This window comes from Gopherus flavomarginatus, chromosome 3, assembly GCF_025201925.1.
Source record: "Gopherus flavomarginatus isolate rGopFla2 chromosome 3, rGopFla2.mat.asm, whole genome shotgun sequence".
NCBI lineage: Eukaryota > Metazoa > Chordata > Testudines > Testudinidae > Gopherus > Gopherus flavomarginatus.
Window position 1 is genome coordinate 1,845,554 of NC_066619.1, and position 20,034 is coordinate 1,865,587.

Sequence of the window (20,034 nt, forward strand, 5' to 3'; positions counted from 1 at the left end):
ATTCCAGCGTTTCAGGGCAGGGGAAAGCAAGTCACAAAGTTTCATGAAAGTGCCCTTACACATGCGAAAGTTTTGCAGCCACAGGGTATTGTCCCATACCTGCAACACTGTGCGGTCCCACCAGTCTGTGCTTGTTTCCCGGGCCCAAAATCGGTGTTCAATGGCTAGAACCTGCCCCATTATCAGCAGGATCTCCAAAGTGCAGGGGCCAGCGGTTTGAGAGAATTCTGTGTCCATGTCCTCATCACTCTCGTTGCCGTTCTGCCGTTGTTGCCTCCTCCTCGCCTGGGTTCGCAGGTCCTGGTTCAGCACAGACTGCATAAGAATGCACGAGGTGTTTACAACGTCCACGATTGTGGTCTTGATCTGAGCAGGGTCCATGCTTGCTGTGCTATGGTGTTTGCACAGTTCACCCAGGAAAAAGGGCGCGAAACGGTTGTTTGCTGCTTTCACAGAGGGAGGGGTGAAGCTGTACCCAGAACCACCCGCGACAATGCTTTTTGCCCCATCAGACACTGGGATCTCAACACAGAATTCCCAGGGGCAGAAGAGACTGCGGGAACTATGGGATAGCTACAGAATAGCTACCCACAGTGCAACGCTCCGGAAATCGACGCTAGCCTCGGTATATGGACGCACACCACTGAATTAATGTGCTTAGTGTGGCCATGTGCACTTGACTTTATACAATCTGTTTTACAAAACTGGTTTCTGTAAAATCGGAATAATCCCGTAGTGTAGACATACCCAAAGAAAGTAGAGGCCATATGGCAAAAAACTATAAAAGGCAGCTGTTATCTCCTCCATCTTGTTTTCAATCCTGCTTCTGACCTGTGGAGGCACTTTGCTACAAACTGAAGCCCTGAACAAACGACTGAATGACCCATCCCAGCGGAGGATGTTCTCCAGAGACTTGATTTGATCTGAACCTGCAATTTATTCTATCACTGCTATAAACCTGAACCAAGAACTTTGCCACTACTGTATGGAATTGATTCCATTTAACCAATTCTAGCTCTCATCTATACTTCTTTTTATGAATAAACCTTTAGATTCTAAAGGATTGTCAACAGCATGATTTGTGGGTAAGATCTGATTTGCATATTGCCCTGGGTCTAGGGTATTGGTTTTCATAACCATTCATCCCCAGGACGAGTGGCACTGGTGGTGATACTGGGAAACTGGAGTGTCTAAGGAAATTGCTTGTGTGACTTGTGGTGAGCCAGTGGGGTGAGACCGAAGTCCTCTCCGGCTGGTTCGTTTGGTGCCTTAGAAGTGGAAAACCACCAGCCTTGGGCTGCAACTGCCCTGTTCTGAGCAATTTGTCCTGAACTGATACTCTCAAAAGTGTCCCATTGTTACACCTGCCTACTAATAAAAGTTCTGGCAATGTGTCACCTTCTTGTATTACACTTTGCTTAACCACAGAGATCCCTTCACCTTTATCTTCCCATCCTAAGTATTCCCGCCATTAATTTTGACAACCTTTATTTGCTCCATGTTTGGTTCTGCGGAATCCAATCCTACAAAAACCAATACGAGTTTCAGGTGCCTCAGAGGCATCTGTGCTGAGGACAGCAGCATTACCATGGGTTACTTGTTGGCTGCTTCCTTCTTGCACAGAGCATTTATTCCTCAGGTGATCAGTGGAATGCCAGTGATAGCAGCTTTTGGGCCCTTCTGTTTGCACAGGACGTTGGGGATGGGAATTAGACGAATGGTTCTGGGGAGGTGAGTGCCCCACCTCTCTCCCACCCTCCTTTCTCCCAGGAGTAAAACAGGAACCTCCCTTCCCACCAGGTTTAAACTCCTGTTTGTGCTTTATTTTCAATAGATGCCAGGGTCCACTCAAAGCCATCAGCTAGAGCTGCTCTCTCCTCCACACTCTTCACGTTTTTATCCCACAAGCACTATTTTACATCATCTTTACATGTGCTTAAGAAATGTACTTGACCAATGAGATCAGTTAGTGGCTCAAGGTTTTCAGTGCCTTTTCCCCTGACCCATTTTCTTATCAGATCATTCATCCTGTTTCCATAGTCACCATTACTCAGACCAGCACCCCTCTTAAGATTTCTAAATTTTGCCCTATATGCAGGAGTGAAAGTAACTTACAGGACTTACCGGTACTGCCGGAGTCCTGAGGGGGCGTGACCTCAACCGGAAGAGGCGGGGCCTCTCAAGATTTAAAGGCCCTGGGGCACTGGCTGTGGCTGGCAGCCCCAGGGCCTTTAAGTCAACCCAGGGCTCCCAGCTGCAGAAGTGGCTGGGAGCCCCCAGGGCTCAGGGGCAAATTAAAGGGCCCGGGGCTCCAGACGCTACGCAGCTCTGAACCCTTTAAATCCAGCTCCAGCCTGGTCACCAGAGCAGCGGGTGGGATTTAAAGGGCTCTTGGCTGCCTGCAGCAGAGAGAGCTCTGAGCCCTTTAAATCCAGCCCCAGCAGCTGGGATTCAAAGGGCTCTGGGCTCCCAGCAGTGGTGGGGAGCCCAGAGCCCGTTAAATCCCCGCCTCGGAAGCCAGTGTGGTCCGGCACAGTGTACTGGCTCTTGCTGGTACACCGTATTGAACCAGACCGGCTTACTTTCACCTCTGCCTATATGTGTCAGAGGTAATTTGAAACCTTTGCAAAAAACAGTATTTTTAAATTTACAGCGGTTTAAAGCATCCTCAATTGCCATTTCACTGAATGTATTTAGAGCTTTACCAGTTAACTTTGCAACCAGGGACTTCCTTGTTAGCAGGAATTTCATGTACTGCACACACAGCTTCTCGAAAGTAGTAAAATATTCTGTGATACTGTCGGTTTCCTTTTATGTAACTGGTCCCAAGTGTGGAGGGAACTGCTGGGCTTGGTGGTTTCTGGTTCTGCTTCTCTAGCACATGCAGTTGGTGGTTTTGCTCTCTCTGTTTCTCAGCTTCTCTGGCTTTCACCTCTAGGACCCAATGATTTGCTGCCTTCTCCCTGGCAGCCTCTGCCTCTTTCGCCTTTTATCTCCAGTTCTTTCATTTCCAGCTGACACTCTTGGGGTCTCTCTTTTTCCTCTGCCTGTAATTGGCACATCTCTAACTTTGCAACTGTTTCACTCTGGCTCATCTTTATGCCTTTCTGTTCCTATTTCCTTTCCCCGAAATAAGCAAATAGAAAACAATGCACTTGTAACCTTCTCTTTGACTATTCTCAGCCATCACACTTCAAATCATTACACCAGTGCAGAAATCTCACTTAGTTCAACGGCTGAGCAACCCTGCTCACTGGGCCACTCTGCTGGGATCCCTGGGGTACAACCTGTGCCCCCAACTCTCCACCCTGGGCTGCCTCCCTCACAAAGCGAGGCCAGCACCCCAGTAATACACTGTCTTACACTGCTCAAAACCTTCTCTTGAAGAGTGTGAGCTTATTAAGTGGCTCTCCACTTCATCAAAGGACAGTGGACATGCACCAACCTTTGTAACCAGAGCAGATTTACCAAACTCACTGGGAAAGGTAAAACATGAAAATAAGTTTATTAAATACAGAAGGACAGATTTTAAGTGATTTTATGTGGTAGGCATAAGGCTCAGAGATAGTTATCTTAAGAAAGTAAAATGTAAACAGGAGCAAAGAATCCTGTGGCTTATAGACTAACAGACGTTTTGGAGCATGAGCTTTCGTGGGTGAATACCCACTTCGTCAGATGCATGTAGTGGAAATTTCCAGGGGCAGGTATACATATGCAGGCAAGCTACAGATAATGAGGTACTTCAATCAGGGAGGATGAGGCCCTGTTCTAGCAGTTGAGGTGTGAAAACCAAGGGAGGAGAAACTGGTTTTGTAGTTGGCAAGCTATTCACAGTCTCTGTTTAATCCTGAGCTGATGGTGTCAAATTTGCAGATGAACTGAAGCTCAGCAGTTTCTCTTTGAAGTCTTGTCCTGAAGTTTTTTTGCTGCAGGATGGCCACCTGAAGGTCTGCTATAGTGTGGCCAGGGAGGCTGAAGTGAAGTGTTCTCCTACAGGTTTTTGTATATTGCCATTCCTAATATCTGATTTGTGTCCATTTATCCTTTTCTGTAGAGACTGTCCAGTTTGGCCAATGTACATAGCAGAGGGGCATTGCTGGCATATGATGGCGTATATTACATTGGTGGATGTGCAGGTGAATGAACCGGTGATGGTGTGGCTGATCTGGTTAGGTCCTGTGATGGTGTCGCTGGTGTAGATATGTGGGCAGAGTTGGCATCGAGGTTTGTTGCGTGGATTGGTTCCTGAGCTAGAGTTACTATGGTGCAATATGCAGTTACTGGTGAGAATATGCTTCAGGTTGGCAGGCTGTCTGTGGGTGAGGACTGGCCTGCCACCCAAGGCCTGTGAAAGTGTGGGATCATTGTCCAGGATGGGTTGTAGGTCCTTGATGATGCATTGGAGGGGTTTTAGCTGGGGACTGTATGTGATGGCCAGTGGAGTCCCGTTGGTTTCTTTCTTGGGTTTGTCTTGCAGTAGGAGGCTTCTGGGTACACATCTGGCTCTGTTGATCTGTCCCCACAGGCCAACAGAGGTCAGAGTCCAGCCCCCAGGTCCCTCAGCTAATCAGAGTGTCCGTGCCCAGAGCAGGCTCCCCGGCCAGCCCGAGCCGCGGCCATGCAGAGGGTGCTGGGGGCCAGGCCGCGGCGCTGGGAGGCGGTGGCGGCTTTTAGGCTAAGCAAGTGTTGAATCAAACAGATTTTCTCACCCACTGGACATTGCAGGTAGGTGACAGTTCTTAATGCACAGGCTGAATTTCCTTCTCAGCCTGGGAGCGGTCTCCTCAGTTCAAGTCTTTGTCTTGCAGTGTTCTTGTTGCCTTCAGCATAGACAGGAGAGGAGAACAATGTTCTCAGGATGCCACCGTCCCTTATTTTATACTCTTAATCCCTGCTCCTGGAGAGATACTGGCCCAGGCATGTCCTGGTGGGCCTCGCTGAGCCACGGAGTCACCCTCTCGTCTGGAATTGTTGCTCTCTTGTTTATAGTTCCCCTGCTGGCCAATGGTTGTTTAACACCTGCCTTGGGGTGGGTCACCTTCTTCTTCCCACCCATGTCCCTTTTCCCATCTCTCCCTCTACTCCCCCTCCTGATGGCTCAGGCTAGTGCCTGGCCCACCCACACACTCAAAGCGCAGAGGAGGCTCCCCCTCCTTGGGGTAGGAAGGGTTGCCTAGTGGCTAAGGCACAGGCCTGGGGGCCAAGTGTTCTGGGTTTGGTTCTCTGCTCTGTCACAGACTCCCTGCTTAGCCACAGGAAAGTCACTTCACCTCTGTGTGCCCTAGATGCCACCTGCAAAATGGGGCTAATGCTGAGCCTGCCTCCTAGGCTAAATCCATTCATTTCTGTGTGATGATGGGGGAAATTAACATACAATGTGCAAAGATTTGGGCTGAATTTCTCCACAGCCTGAAAATGAGAGCCAGCTCCACGTAGGTGGGAATGGGAGAGAGAGGGGCTCAGGCCAGAGGGGGGTCAAGGCTTCTGTCATTAGAGCAGCTGGAGGCTTCAGCACTGCATCTCCTGCCAGGGTCAGGGCTTCTCCGCCCCCCTAAACCGCCACCAGCACTCACTTGGGTCACCTGATGGCTGCTGTGGCCGGAGGGGAGCCTGAAACCTACAGGTGGATGCCATGGCCACCAGCCCAAGAGGTGTGGGGCGGTTTCCAGTGAGCAGGGGTGGGGCTGGGGCAGAGCAGGGGTTAGAAGAGGTGGGGCGGGGGCAGAGCAGGGGCGGAGGCAGCTTCCTGGCTGGCTCAGGCAGGCCAGGGCCCCTTCTGACTCTGGGCCTGGAGCCATGGTGAACCTGGTACTGTATATAGTGCCCATCTTTATAAAAGACTCATAGACTCATAGACTCTAGGACTGGAAGGGACCTCGAGAGGTCATCGAGTCCAGTCCCCTGCCCTCATGGCAGGACCAAATACTGTCTAGACCATCCCTGATAGACATTTATCTAACCTACAGACATTTATCTAACCTGTGACTCAGCAGGGTGTGCAGAAACTGGCCCATGTGACTGCAAACTCCATTTTGCTGTAACTTTCCACAGTAAGAACAAAGAAGTGTTCTTACACCTGGAAAAGCCTATATAAGGTGGAGGCCTCATCTCCATTTTGTCTTCTTACCTCTGGAGGGACTTTGCTACAAGCTGAAGCTCTATACAAGGGACTGAGGACCCATCCCAGTGGGGGATGTTCTCCAGAGACTTGATTTGAACCTGCAGTTTACTCCATCACTGCTACAAGCCTGAACTAAGAACTTTGCCATTACTGTATGGAATTGATTCCATTTAACCAATTCTAGCTCTCATCTCTATCTTTTTCCTTTATGAATAAACCTTTAGATTTTAGATTCTAAAGGATTGGCAACAGCGTGATTTGTGGGTAAGATCTAATGTGTATATTGACCTGGGTCTGGGGCTTGGTCCTTTGGGATCGAGAGAACCTTTTTCTTTTACTGGGGCGTTGGTTTTCATAACCATTCATCCCCAGGATGGGTGGCACTGGTGGTGATACTGGGAGACTGGTGTGTCTAAGGAAATTGCTTGTGTGACTTGTGGTTAGCCAGTGGGGTAAAACCGAAGTCCTTTTTGTCTGGCTGGTTTGGTTTGCCTTAGAGGTGGAAAAACCCCAGCCTTGGGCTGTGACTGCCCTGTTTGAGCAATTGGTCCTGAATTGGCACTCTCAGTTGGGTCCCGCCAGAACCACAATGTCACAGTGGCGTACTGAATTACCCTCAACCATCACAGGCTGAAAGGCACCTTCTGTCTGCTGCACAGATACAGAAGAGCCAAAGACACATTCTCCTTTACCAGACACACAGCTTGTGATCTCATGTTCTATATGGTCCCAGTTTATATCAATAATGTCACAGTTGGATATTAGGAAACACTTTTTCACTAGGAGGGTGATGAAGCAGTGGAATGGGTTACCTAGGGAGGTGGTGAATCTCCTTCCTTAGAGGTTTTTAAGGTCAGGCTTGACAAAGCCCTGGCTGGGATGATTTAGTTGGGGATTGGTCCTGCTTTGAGCAGGGGGTGGGACTAGATACCTCCTGAGGTCCCTTCCAACCCTGATAGTCTATGATTCTATGCTCACTATGATCCCTCAGTCTGTTTCAGTCACCGTTTTCCAGGATACAGTCCCCCATCCTGGAAGCGTGGCCTTCATTTTTTGTCCCTAGACATATAATGATGTATAGATGTTTGGGCTGTTAATTAAGAACATAAAAAAAAGGCCATTCTGGGCAGTCCAATGGTCCATCTAGCTCAATATCCTGTCTTCTGACAATGGCCAATGCCAGATGTTTCAGAGGGAATGAACAGAACAGGTGATCATCAAGTGATCCATCCCATTGTCCAGTCCCAGCTTCTGGCAGTCAGAAGCTAGCGACACCCAGAGCATGGGGTTGCATCCCTGCCCATCCTGGCTAACAGCCATTGATGGAGCTATCCTCCATAAACTTACTTAATTCTTTTTTGAATCCTGTTATACTTGTGGCCTTCACAACATTCCCTGGCAACGATTTCCTCAGGTTCACTGTGCGCTGTGAAGAAATACTCCTTTTGTTTGCTTTAAACCTGCTGCCTGTTCATTTCATTGGGTGACCCCTGGTTCTTGTGTTATGAGGAGTAAATAACACTTCCTTGTTTACTTTCTCCACACCAGTCATGATTTTATAGACCTAAATCATATCCCCCCTTAGTCGTCTCTTTTCCAAGCTGAAAAGTCTGTCTTGATACTGAAGCTCTTCCAATCCCCTCATAATTTTTGTTGTCCCTTTCTGTATCTTTTCCCATTCCAATAGATATATATTTTGAGATGAGGTAACCAGACCTGCACACCGTATTCCAGGTGTGGGCGCACCATGGATTTAAATAATGCCATGACAATATTTTCTGTCTTATTGCCTATCCCTTTCCTAATGGTTCCTGACATTCTGTTCACTTTTTTGACTGCTGCTGCACGTTGAATGGTTGTTTTCAGACAGCTATCCACAGTGACTGCAAGATCTTTCTTGAGTGAGTTGTAACAGCTAATTTAGACCCCATCATTCTATATGTGTAGTTGGGATTATGTTTTCCAATGTGCAATTGTCACGGAGTCCCCAGGCAATGCTCTGGAACTGCTCCCCACAAAGCCAGGCAGGACTTTGGGGAGCCTCCTCTCCCTTGGAGCAGACTGTCTGCAGGGCAAGAAGCTCACACGGCTTCACCTCCTGGGTCTCTCTTGGGGCATTCAGCATCCTCTGCCCCCATGTGCTTCCCACAGCGAGTCGCCCCAGTGGGGTCATGGGGAAGCCACCGGGTCCTGCCCCCTCACTTTGCAGTCAGACGTGACTCTCAGCCAGCTAGTAAAACAGAGGTTTATTCGATGACAGGAACACAGTCCCAGACAGGTCTTGTCGGTACAGACAACAGGACCCCCTTTAGTTAGGTCCATCTGGGGCCCCAGGGAGGCCACAGCCCTGTTGGGAAGCCCAAGCCGCATCGGGGCTCCCCTCTCCATTTCCCAGCCAGCTTCAAACTGAAACTCCCTCCAGCCTCTCACTCAGCCTCCCCCCAGCTCCTCCCACAGCCTTTGTGTCCTTTGTCCAGTGTCCCAGGCAGAGGTGTTACCTGGCCTCCAACCCCCCTCCTGGTTCTCAGGTTACATGCTCAGGTATCCTCCCTTTCCCAGTGCAGCCCGTCCCAGCACAGCTCCCCTGCCACCTTCCCAGGTCAATACTCCCCACTCAGCATTCACAGAACACAGCACGAACATTCCCACTTCGGCACAGCAATACTTTGCATTTATTGACTTAGAAATTCATCTGCTAGTTTGTTGCCCAGTCGCCCAGTTTTGTGAAATTCCTGTGTAACTCATCGCAGTCTCCTTTGGACTTCACTACCCCGAGTAATTTTGTATTGTCTGAAATTTGCCATCTGACTGTTTACCCCTTTTTCAGTTCATTGATGAATATGTTGAATAGGGCTGGTCCCAGTACAGACCCCTGGGGGACACCACTATTTACCCCTCTCCATTCTGAAAACTGACCATTTATTCCTACCCTTTGTTTCCTGTCTTTTAACCTGTCAGTGATCCCTGACAGAACCTTCCCTCTGCTCCCATGACAGCTTCCTTTGCTTAAGAGCCTTTGATGAGAGACCTTGTCAGAGGCTTTCTGAAAATCTAAGTACACTATATCCACTGGATCCCCCTTGTCCACATGTCTGCTGACACCCTCAAAGAATTCTAGTAGATTGGTGAGGCATGATCTCCCTTTACAAAAGTTGTGTTGGCTCTTCCCCAATGTATTGTGTTCATCTATTGGATAGTTCTGTTGTTTACCATAATTTCAACCAATTTGCTTGATACTGAAGTTAGGCTTCCTGGCTTGTAATTGCCAGGATCACCTCTGGAGCCTTTTTTAAAAATTGGCGTCACATTAGCTAGCCTTGTCATTTGGCACAGAGGCGGTTTACAAATCACACCTAGCACTCCAGTTTCATATCTGAGTTCCTTCAGAACTCTTGGGTGATGCCATCTGGGCCTGGTGACTTCTTCTTGTTTAATTTATCAATTTGTTCCAAATTCTCCACTACTGATTGTCTCCAAAATCACGTCAATCTGGGACAGTTCCTCAGATCGGTCCCCTAAAAAGAATGGCTCAGATGTGGAAATCTCCCTCATGTCCTCAGCCATGAAGACCGATGAAAATAATTGATTTAGCTGCTCTGCAGTGGCCTTGTTGTCCTTGAACGCTCCTGTAGCATCTCAATCGTCCAGCGGCCGCACTGACTGCCTGGTAGGCTTGCTGCTTCTGCTGTACTGTGATGGGGTGTGCTCCTAGCACTGGCCTGCAAGAGCTGAATTAGGCCAGGGGCCCCAATCAGCTAATTACGCCGCAAGAAGGGGGGCTTTAGGCTGGAGGCAGCTAATCAGATAGACACTCACCTGCGAGGGACAGGGAGGTTTCTACAAAAGCCAGGAGGCTGGCAGTGGAAGAGGCAGCTGGGAAAGCCGCAGTCACCCCCTGGGAAGAGAGGAGTGTTTGGAGGCTGCAGAGATGAGTTCCCTAAAGTTAGTCCCTGGGAGGATGGATGGAAGAGACTGGCAAACCCAGAGGAGCGGGGAAGGCCAGGAGGTACAGAAGCAGCTCAGGGAAAGGCAGCAAGGTGCAGGGAAAGGACCTTGGCTGCTGTGTTGAGGGTCCCTGAGCCAGAGCCTGGCGTAGAAGGTGGGCCCAGGTTCCCCTGTGGGAGTGGCACCGTGAGGCAGTGAAGCAGACGACTGCCCGATACTGCCGGAAAGCGGGAACCTTGATACGCTCCCCCAGAAGGGGAAATCACAGTAGTGACCTGGCCGGAGGGCTGAGTCCCGAAGAGGACACTGCGGCTCCTGAGAGTGAGAGAGGGGCTGCAGGGGAGAAACTGACAGGGTGTAACCACTGGAAGGGGTGCCGGCCTGACAAGCGAATCCCCAGAACCGCCAGGAGGCAGCACCACCCAGAGGTGGGTAGAGCAAACCGGACAGATGTACTTAAATTTCTTTTTTGCTATTAGTTTTTGTGTCTTTTGCTAGGTGCAAACTGAACTTAATCTTCAAACTGAAAGCCAAGTGGGATGCCAGCAAGCCGCAGGACTCCCCTCATCCCCTCAAGACAGGGGTGGCACATGGGAGAAGGCCTGAGGGCAGAAGCAGTGCTGCAGTGTGAGAAATCCTGACACCGAGGGAACCCCCACAATCTCTTCTACACCAGGGCCCAGGCTGTCATCTCGGAGGTGGGAGGAGGGGGATGGCGGTGGGACACCTCAGGCTCCTGTGCCTCCAGCTCAGAGGGCTCGGCTTTGGGAGGTGGGTATGTTCTCTCTGGGTCTCGTTCACAGCTTCCTGAAATGCTTTGCCCTGGCACACTGCCCACAGTCCAGCAGCTTCCTGGGGCTGGCAGCACTCAGCAGATAAGGCTGTGCAGCTAAAACTGCCTTCCCATCCTAACCCGGGTCCTGAAGTGCTGTCACCATGGGCATGGCCCTCCAGAAGCACGGTACAGACAGGGGGAAGGAGGGGTGCTGATATGTCCATGGAAGTGGAGTCTGAAGCCAGCCTGGTGGGGTTGGGGGAAGGACAGGAGTGAGCAGCACAATATTCCCCCATCACACAGATCTCCTTTGAACAACGAGCAGAATCTGAGGCCCCGCTGAGTTCAGGGCCCCATTGTGCTCGGCGCTGCATGCACGTTCTGGCCGAGACAGGGCCTTACCCTACCCTGGTCACTGAAGTAGCTGAGCGCCTTCCAGGAGGGCGTTAAACATCCGCCATGTGTGGTTTGTTCTGCCGCTCAGCCTCTGCCCTGGGGAGAAGTGTGTGCACAGGGGTGGTTTGGGGTTTTACTGTGTGTTTACAGAGCAGGCCAGAGGAAGAAGTGAACCTGGCACGTGCATTGGAAGGTGGTGATGTCTGTGGTGGCCCTTGGTTCCTGTGGTTGTTCGTTCCACATCCTGGGACTGACCCGCTCTGCGCAGAGGAGCTTTACCCTGGTGCCTGTAGAGCTCAGCTGTCAGCCACGCTCTGCACCCCAGAGCCTTCAGCTGGAACCCAGGCCACTGAGCAGCACGGAGACCTTGACCTTGGCCTGCTATTCTAGGGCAGCCCGTGCAGTGAGTGGAGGACGTCCCAGAGTGCTCGCACCCTGCCAGGGAAGTGGGAACTGTCAGTTCACAAAAGTATTACAGTCCGCGCGTCTGTCCCTATACGGGGTCTTGCGAGCTGGTGGGGGCAGAAGGGTTCAGTGCTGGCCCTGGGGCAAAGCAGGAGACATTGTGGGTTTGGCCCAAACCATGGAAGACCCCTCAGAGACCACAGAAATGGAGTGACCAATGGACAGTATCAAGGGAGGCTCCCAGCAGGTGAGCTGAGAGTGGCGGTGCCACAGGAGAGGGGCTGTGATAGGAACCGCCTGGGGCCACGGCTGGTCTCTTGTCTGGGACTAGCCCAAGGGATGGAGACAGCGAAGAGGAGCCAACATGGCTCCCACAGCAGCGTGGCTCAAAGGAGTCCTGGCCTGGCTTCTCTGCACTGCCCTACGGCCTGGCCCATGCTGGGTACCCACTGGGGAATAAAACCCAACTCAGAAGGCTGCTGGGTGGGGCTAAAGCTCCCTGGGGGAGTAGAACTCTGAGCAGGGATCCGCCTGGCGGGGTGGAGCTCAAGGCTCAGGCACACGGCAGGGTGTGGCCCCGTGGAGGTCTGGCCCACTGGCGGGCTCCTCCAAGGGGCAGGACACAGCACCGAGCCTGGCAAACGGAGGCGAAGGAAGTGGACATGGCAGGCGAAGGGTAGTGCTCCCCACTGAGATAGTGCACCCAGGAGGTTGAGCCCAGATCTCCTGAGCCCCATCTGCTGCCTGCCCCTCAAGGGCACCCTTCCTCTCTAAGCAGCTGAAAAGGAACTCGCAGCCATTTCCGAACACACCCTGCTCTGTTCCTCCTTGTGCAATCCCACATGACGGGCTCGTACGATAAGCAATGGCAACGCTCCCAGTGATGTGGGTTATCTTTGATTCAACGTGGTCCTAGGCTGGGTTACCTGGAGCTGGGGTTACCTCTGAGAAATCACAAGGGGAGTCAGTTACTGCAGAGCCCAGCAACACAATGGGTCAAGGGCACCCGGCACTGCCCACGCACCGTGCAATGCCTGGGCTCTGTCACCCAGTGGGTGTGCGTCTTTCCATTGCCCGGAGCCCCAGGCTGCCCCCGGGGCTGGCTGCTGCTGGGTATCCGCGCACTCTGGGTATAATCTCAAGAGGGTGGGAGTGGGGCCATCGCCCAGAAAGCCTGTGACTGACATCCAGCTACACCCTCCTGGCTGGGGCCTCCTCCCAGGCAAAGCTCAGTGCCCTGTTGCCTGGTGAGCTATTTGTGGGGGTGCTGGTAGTTTCGGCTCTTGCTCCAAAGCTGCTGGGCCACACAGCATTTGGTTCTGTGTTGTCAGGTGCACCAAGGGCCAAGCTCGGGGTCAGAGCCTAGCAGCTGTCCAGGCTGGGCTTCGCCTTTCCAAACTACACTAAGCCCTAACAAAGCACCCCAAGACACGCCCCTGTGCAGAGCTCCCGGGGAGCGCCTGCTGCAGGATGCTGTGCTGCCCCCCCAGAGGCCAGCGTCAGACACCCAGTCAGATACCCAGACGCTGAACAGTTCGGCTAAGGGATCCCCACCGATAGGCGGATCGAGTGCAATGGCAGAGCAGGGGGTTCTACCCGGGGGTGGAGCAGTGCCAGGGACTAAGCTGCTTGGCGGACTCAGGACTAAGCTAATGGAGGAAGCTGCAGGTTGGGATTGGGGAGCAGCAGCAGCACTGCCTGGGAAGCCGTCCCTGCGCGTGTAGCTTGCCAGGCCAGTGACGTCCCCAGGTCCTGAACAGACTGGACTAGCGGGGGCTGGCTGTGGATCAGCACTGGAGGCTCAGCGGTCTGTAGGCTTGTTTCCCTTGGAGCCGCTCCGCTCCCATTGCCGGCCACGTGTTTATCAGCAGAGTGATCTACGCTTCTGGCCCCTCGGGGCTGGGAAGAACCAGCTAATGAGTCACGTCACACAAAGTGACCCTCTCACTTACATAGCTCATGTGAATATTTAAAGCACAGGGGGGCCCTTAAGTGTTTGTCTGGGCTGGGCTGTCCACACACTTAGGTGCTGGCTCCAGGGGTGCTCTGCGGCTGGAGCACCCACGGGGAAAAATTAGTGGGTGCTCTGCACTCACGGGCAGCCAAGCTCCCCTCCTCATCTCACCTCCTCCCGGGCCCCTGCTCCTCCCAGCGCTTGCCGTGCCGCCCCAAACAGCTGTAGGAAGCTCCAGGAGGAGCGGAAACAGGCGTGCTCAGGGAAGAGGCGAGGCTGGGGTGGGGATTTGGGGAAGGAGTCAAATAGGGGCAGAGTTGGGCGAGGACTTTGGGGAAAGGGTTGGAATGGGGGCAGGGTGGGGCTGGGGGCAGAGGGGGGGTGAGCACCCAGAAGATGTCGGTGCCTATGGCCACAGGTGGCTGGGTGGGTCAGGAATTCAAGGGTTTGGTTTAGTTATGATGGGCTAAGAGAGCATCTGTAAAAGGCGCAGGGAACGCAAAGGCCATGTCATGTCTCACACTAAATCACCCACTCCTGCCGGTCGCCTGGACTCTCCAAACAAGCACAGGCCAAAGCCATGGGGAAGGCCTTCTGGCCAAGACCGAGTTAAACCTCAGAGCTCTTGGATGGTAATCGCTCCCCGTCACCGTCCAGGAGAGAGCATCGGCTGCTTGCTTGGGAAAACAAACATTGAATCCACTCAGAAAACAGGGTAAGAGTCTGAAACGCTGGCAGCAGCACGGGGAATAGTGTGGGTAAGTTTTAAAGAAAAGTTCCTTACACAGCCCCTCTCGCTTTGTGTCTGTTCCCTACATTCAACTCTGAGGGGTCAGCATGATTGTGTATTTCAGCACACACCTCAGAACCGCTTCCCCGGCCTCTGATCTGCTTGCGGGGGTCGTTTCACAGCCTTATGGCGGGGCCGTGGCGTATCACCCAGTAGCAGCTCTGTCTCTTCACAACCCCATCAGCAAACCCCCCACCTGGGGAGCTCCAGCCAGCCGCAGGGCAGCCCCGGGATTAACAGCTCACTGGGCCCACCTCAGCTGCGGGTGAATCAGGAATCTAGAGCCTGTATCCAAGCTAGACTGGGACCCAGACCTCAGCAAGCACAGTTCTTGGTCCTACATCCATCAGCCATGCCCTCTCCTGTATTTCTCACCTTCTCTCACTTGTGCTCTGGCTGGTTCAGCTCTCAAAGGGTGACTAGGGGGTGACCTGCCAAGTTGCCCATAATGAAAACTTCCTGTACACTACAGAGTCAGAAACAGCTACCCGGCATGGCCAGGGATTGTCACATCCTGTCCTAGATGTTCCTGGGGCCATTGGGCTAAGCTGCCCTGCACTCTGCACCTGTGCAAAGAAACAGAGTATCCACTACACTCAACACAAAGTCAAATGCTGCAGGATACAGCAGGTGAGTTACACCTGTGACAGGTGTGCCACATCTCTGTGGAGATGGGGGCAGATTCTGGGCTTTGCATTCAGCAGCTGGGGGAGGTCTCTTCACTTAAAAGCCTGCACCAGTCTAATGTCATGGTTAACCACTTCACTGAACAGGCCCGGTTCCCCTGGCTGCTCACTCCCAGCCCGCAGCTGGGGCTCTCCTGAACTTGCACGGTTTGCCCAGTCCCAGATGGCGTAGTGCAAGCCTGCTCCAGTGCTGCTGGGGTGATACGAGAACCCAGTTGCTCCTGATGGAAAGGGAGAATCCAAATGTTTGAGATTTGCTCCTCTCTCTCTTCGCACTAATTGCAGCCAGGCTCATCCTTTGCCAAACTGGCAAACCACAGATAAGGCACTGCCAGAGCCCAGGGGCCCTTCCATGAGCGTCCCATATTGCAGCTGTGTGTCCAGTACAACAACTGACAGCTGCAAGGTGACACCCAGTTTCCCCAAGTATCATCTCACACAAAGCTACCGCATCTCTGTGGAAGCCTTCTGCAGTCAGGGCCGGGTTCAGTATCTAGAGGTTCCTTTTCATCGTACAACTCAGAACTGGCTTGAGCCCCCACCCAGAGACATGGGAAAATTACACACACACACCCCCAGGCGCCTCTGAGAGGCAAAACTTCCATCTTGCAAGCACAGAGTCCGAGTGTAGAAAAGACACAAAAGGAAGGAATTAATGGCGTTAATTTGGGAAACCGCCACACACAGGGTTCATAAACCTAAACCACGAGCAAAAGACCCACCCCACGTAGGTCAGGCAGTGCCCTTTTCCCCTTGGGGTCTTAACTCCAGCAACCCAAAAGTCCCTTTAATGTGCCTGGCCCGGCCCTTCTCTGCACCCCACTCGCTGTCACTGTCACTGGTCAGTGCAGACCCAGAGTTCAGAGGTGCAGCTGCAGAGTTCACCTCCCCCTGAGTGGGGTAAGGCGGCACCTTACTCGCTCCACTGCTCGGGCACTCGCTTGCCACCCCTCTCCACCAGCCATCCTACTGGCCTCTTGTAGCACCTCTCCACTGCACCCGCCGCTCCGTCACCAGCTGACTGTCAGTTACCTTCTGCTGCCGCCTGCCTTTCTGCTACGGTCACTGCACAGCCGTCTCTTTGCAGGCTGGGCAGGAACCCAGTCCTACCCAGGGCTGGATTAAGACCTTTGGAGGCCCTAAAGTCTGAAAAGATTATCGTGCCCCCCTCATATGTAATTCAAAATAAAAACAAGACTATACCGTAAAATAAAATTTCATTTTTTGAAATGACACAAAACTTACATGTTTGCTGAAATTAAAATAGCTTCTTTCTAGATTTTTTTGATTGCAAAATTCTGGATCAGTTCATCGAAGCTGTCTCGATGAAGCATGAATATCAAATATCAAATTTTTTCATTAAAAAACCTCTCTCTTTTTTTGGTGCTCCCTGCTTCGCTGGTGCCCTAAACACATGCTTAGTCTGCCAATTGGGTAATCCAGCCCTGGTCCTACCACATCTGATTTCAGCTCTGGTGGGGCATTTAACATAACAAAGAGACTCTTAATGAAACCTGTTTAAATCTTTCTTTGAACACCGGAAGGAACAAGTTAAACCACACTAGGGAGGACCCTTGAGAGACAGTCTACATCTGCTGACTACAACATCTCTCCCCAGCTTTCTTACTTTCACAGGGCTCTGGCATTCAAGCTCCTGGCTTAACAAGGTCCTTTCAGTTGAGGGTTATCCCCTCATTTGGGACAAGTCAAGCACAGCCCTGCCCCCTGCACCCATACAACAATGCCAACAACATTGGCAACAGCACCCCACCATCCCTGAACTCAGCACCAAAGTGACTTGTAACCCAACACCAGCCAAAGTTGATTCTGAGCAGCCCTGTTCTATCTGCTGGATATCTAAGCAGAGTAGGTGTTCATGTAAATCAGTTTGCTCTGGAAGTGTCTCCCCCTCCCAGCTAGCTGTCAGGGAAGAATTCATTCAGACCCTGCTTATATCTGTTTGCTGGCAGGTAACTCACCTGTAAACAGAGACAGGAGCTATTGTTTGCCTCACTGCGAGGCTAGAGCAGCGTTTCTCAACTGCAGCCACTGCACTTTTCGTGCAGTCACAGCCTCCTGGGTGGTGATGGAGGGAGGGGAAAGCAGTGGTCCCTCCCTCAGGGCTGATAGCAGGGGTTGGGCCCTGTTCCCCATTCCCCTCTGGAGCCACAAACGTTGGAAGAGCAGGCAGGTAGGTGGTGGGGCTTGGGCTTCAGACCTGAGGCAGCAGGTGGCAGCTGGCAGCTGTGTGGCAGCAGACTCCATCCCCTGCCCATGGGTTTTGAGCCCTGACCTTGGCCCCAAGGCTCACCCCCTGTCCCAACACCTCCTCTGGCCCTGGGCTCTAGCCCCCAGCGGCAGGATTTCAAACTCCACCCATGGGGCCATGCAATCCAGCCTTGGCCTCCAGCCATGCGGCAGTGACTGCTGGCCCGAAGCTCACCCCCCGCACAGGATACCCCTAGCCCCCACCGTGTCCTCCAGCCCTGGTCCCCGGCTGTGCAGCTGTCCCTGGACTCACCCCATACCCCCCAATCCCTGGCCCCAAGTTGCCTCCCTACCCACCTCCCCATTCAGGGCTTAATTTGTCCCCCAGCTTGCCAGGGCTGAGTGAGTCTGTTGTTAAAAGCGATATTTGTATGCTTGTTAATATCACTTTTCACAGCCTCCCAACTAGCTAACAGTCTGCTGCTGTAAAAAGTGATATTAACAAACATACAATAAAGCTTTTCACAGAAACAGACTTACAAGCTAGCAAGTCTTAAAAAAAAAAAAAAAGCAACCAAAAGAAACAACAAAAAGCGACAAGAACATGCAAAGCAGCTTACCTGTTTCTATTCTGTGTAGTCCAGTAACGAACAGAGACAACTGTATGTTATTTCTATTATTGAGTCTTTGAAAACCCTACATAGAGAAATACAATGATCTGGACTTGGCTATGTGCCTATTCATTTGTTTTTCCTAAAGTTAATTGAGTATTTTAGGAAAAATTGTCCAAGCAGCCGCCAATGAGAGTTGGTGGCCGCACTCTGAGGCCACCAAAGATTTTCTTGTGAGAACCACTGGGCTGGAGCATGTGGGCTTGCTCTGCAAATAGGGCATGAAGTACACGGACTCGTTACCTCCAGTCAGTGGAAGAGGTGAATCCAGGGGCTTGTCTCCACAGGGAAGCTAGTGTGCACTGAGCCAACGGGAGAACTGAAAGTGCACTACTGGCTCTGCACTAATTCTCCATGTGGACATTCATACCGTGCACTAAAAGTGCCCGCAGGCAGTTTAACTTCCAAAGTGCGTTACGCTACTGTGGTGACCCGGCAAGGCGAGGCTAACTGTGAGGGGAGGCCGAGGCAAACCAAGAGAAGAGAGAGCATTTCAAATGTTTAGAACTCTATAAGGGAAAATCCCAAAATTGTACCAGGAGCATGAATAATGCAGAACGTTACCAAAGACTTACAACAAACGATAGGTTACCACCTCACTAGCCTTTGGGAGCTTGTACGTGCTACTCTGTGCACCTAGTACCAAATGCATTGTTAAGAAGAACAAAGGAGGTCACTTACCAGGCTATTGTGTCACCTCAGAGAAGAACGAGCTTTGCCTCTCCATGGCTGCATGTCCAGCTCCACTTCTGCTGTTCTGTTCATTGCTTCTCTTCAGCTGGAAGCGCTTGATTTGCTGTTCCTGTGGCCAGACCTCGCTTCAGCATGTTTATCCTCAAGTTGGGTTTGTTTGCCTAGGGACCCTCACTTCCCCAGGAGGTGCCTCTGAGCAGTATCCTGTCACCAGACGTTCAGACCCCGTCTCTCTGTCCATGCACTTCAGGGCCTTTCATAGAACATCAGGGTTGGAAGGGACAGCAGGAGGTATCTAGTCCCACCCCCTGCTCAAAGCAAGACCAATCCCCAGACAGATTTTTACCCCAGGTCTCTAAATGGCCCCCTCAAGGATTGAACTCACAACCTTGGGTTTAGCAGGCCAATGCTCAAACCACCAAGCTATCTGTCACAGACTCAGCCCACTCATGGCCCCATGTGGTCTGTGGGGGGGTGCCCCCTTCAGCAAGACAGCCCTTCTCGAGGGTCCACTCTCTTTTGGGGTCAGGCCCCTCCACCTCCTGGAGCCGCACCTCTCTGAGCCTTAGCACGTCTGTCTGTGCCATGGGCCCCCTCCGGGAGTCCACGCACTCTGGACCCCCAGGGCCTCCCCCTCGAAGGGGTTGATGCCCCCTGTTCTCTAGCCTGGAGCGACTCTCAGCCAGCATAAAACAGGAGGGTTTATTGAGAGTTGAACACAGCACAGGAAACTCTCAGGGCCTCAGGCCTGGACTCTCTCAGCCCAGCACATCCCAGTCCCCCTGCATCCAGGTGGGCTCTGCCTGCTCCCCCTCTCCAGCCCAGATCCCCCCCTGCTTCCCCGCTGGGCCTCCGATACCCCGGCTCCAAGCCCCCTCTGTCCATTGTCTTCTCTCCAGGAAAACAGGGTCATAAACAGGAAGGCCTGGGTCTCCTCTCCTCTGGCCCCTCTGGTCAGGTCACTGGGGTCCTCTCCCTGCAGCCCATTGTCCTCCTACTAGCCAGAACCGGCTGTGACTCCTGAGCTGCGTCTCCAGGGTACCAGGTCACCAGTTGCTGGGGTCTTCATCCTCCAGGCCATTGGCTGGGGTCCCAAGTTCCCTCTCTGGATCCTCTGTAACAACAAACTCCCTCTCCTATCACCTCGTTAAACCAGTAACACCCAGGACATTGAGTCCCACTCCCTGTGCATGCAACCCCCTGGAAAACACAGAAAAACCAAGAAACCCTCCCACTTCGTCACACTATCCCTCCTCCTTTGTGGGTAGGTTTCTCACATATTGTTCTCAGGATCTGTTTTCACCTAACACAGCTCTTGGATCAATTCCCCTTTCCCATCTAGACACACCCTAAAACTCATGGTCTCAGCTCAGGCAGGGCCTGTCTCTCT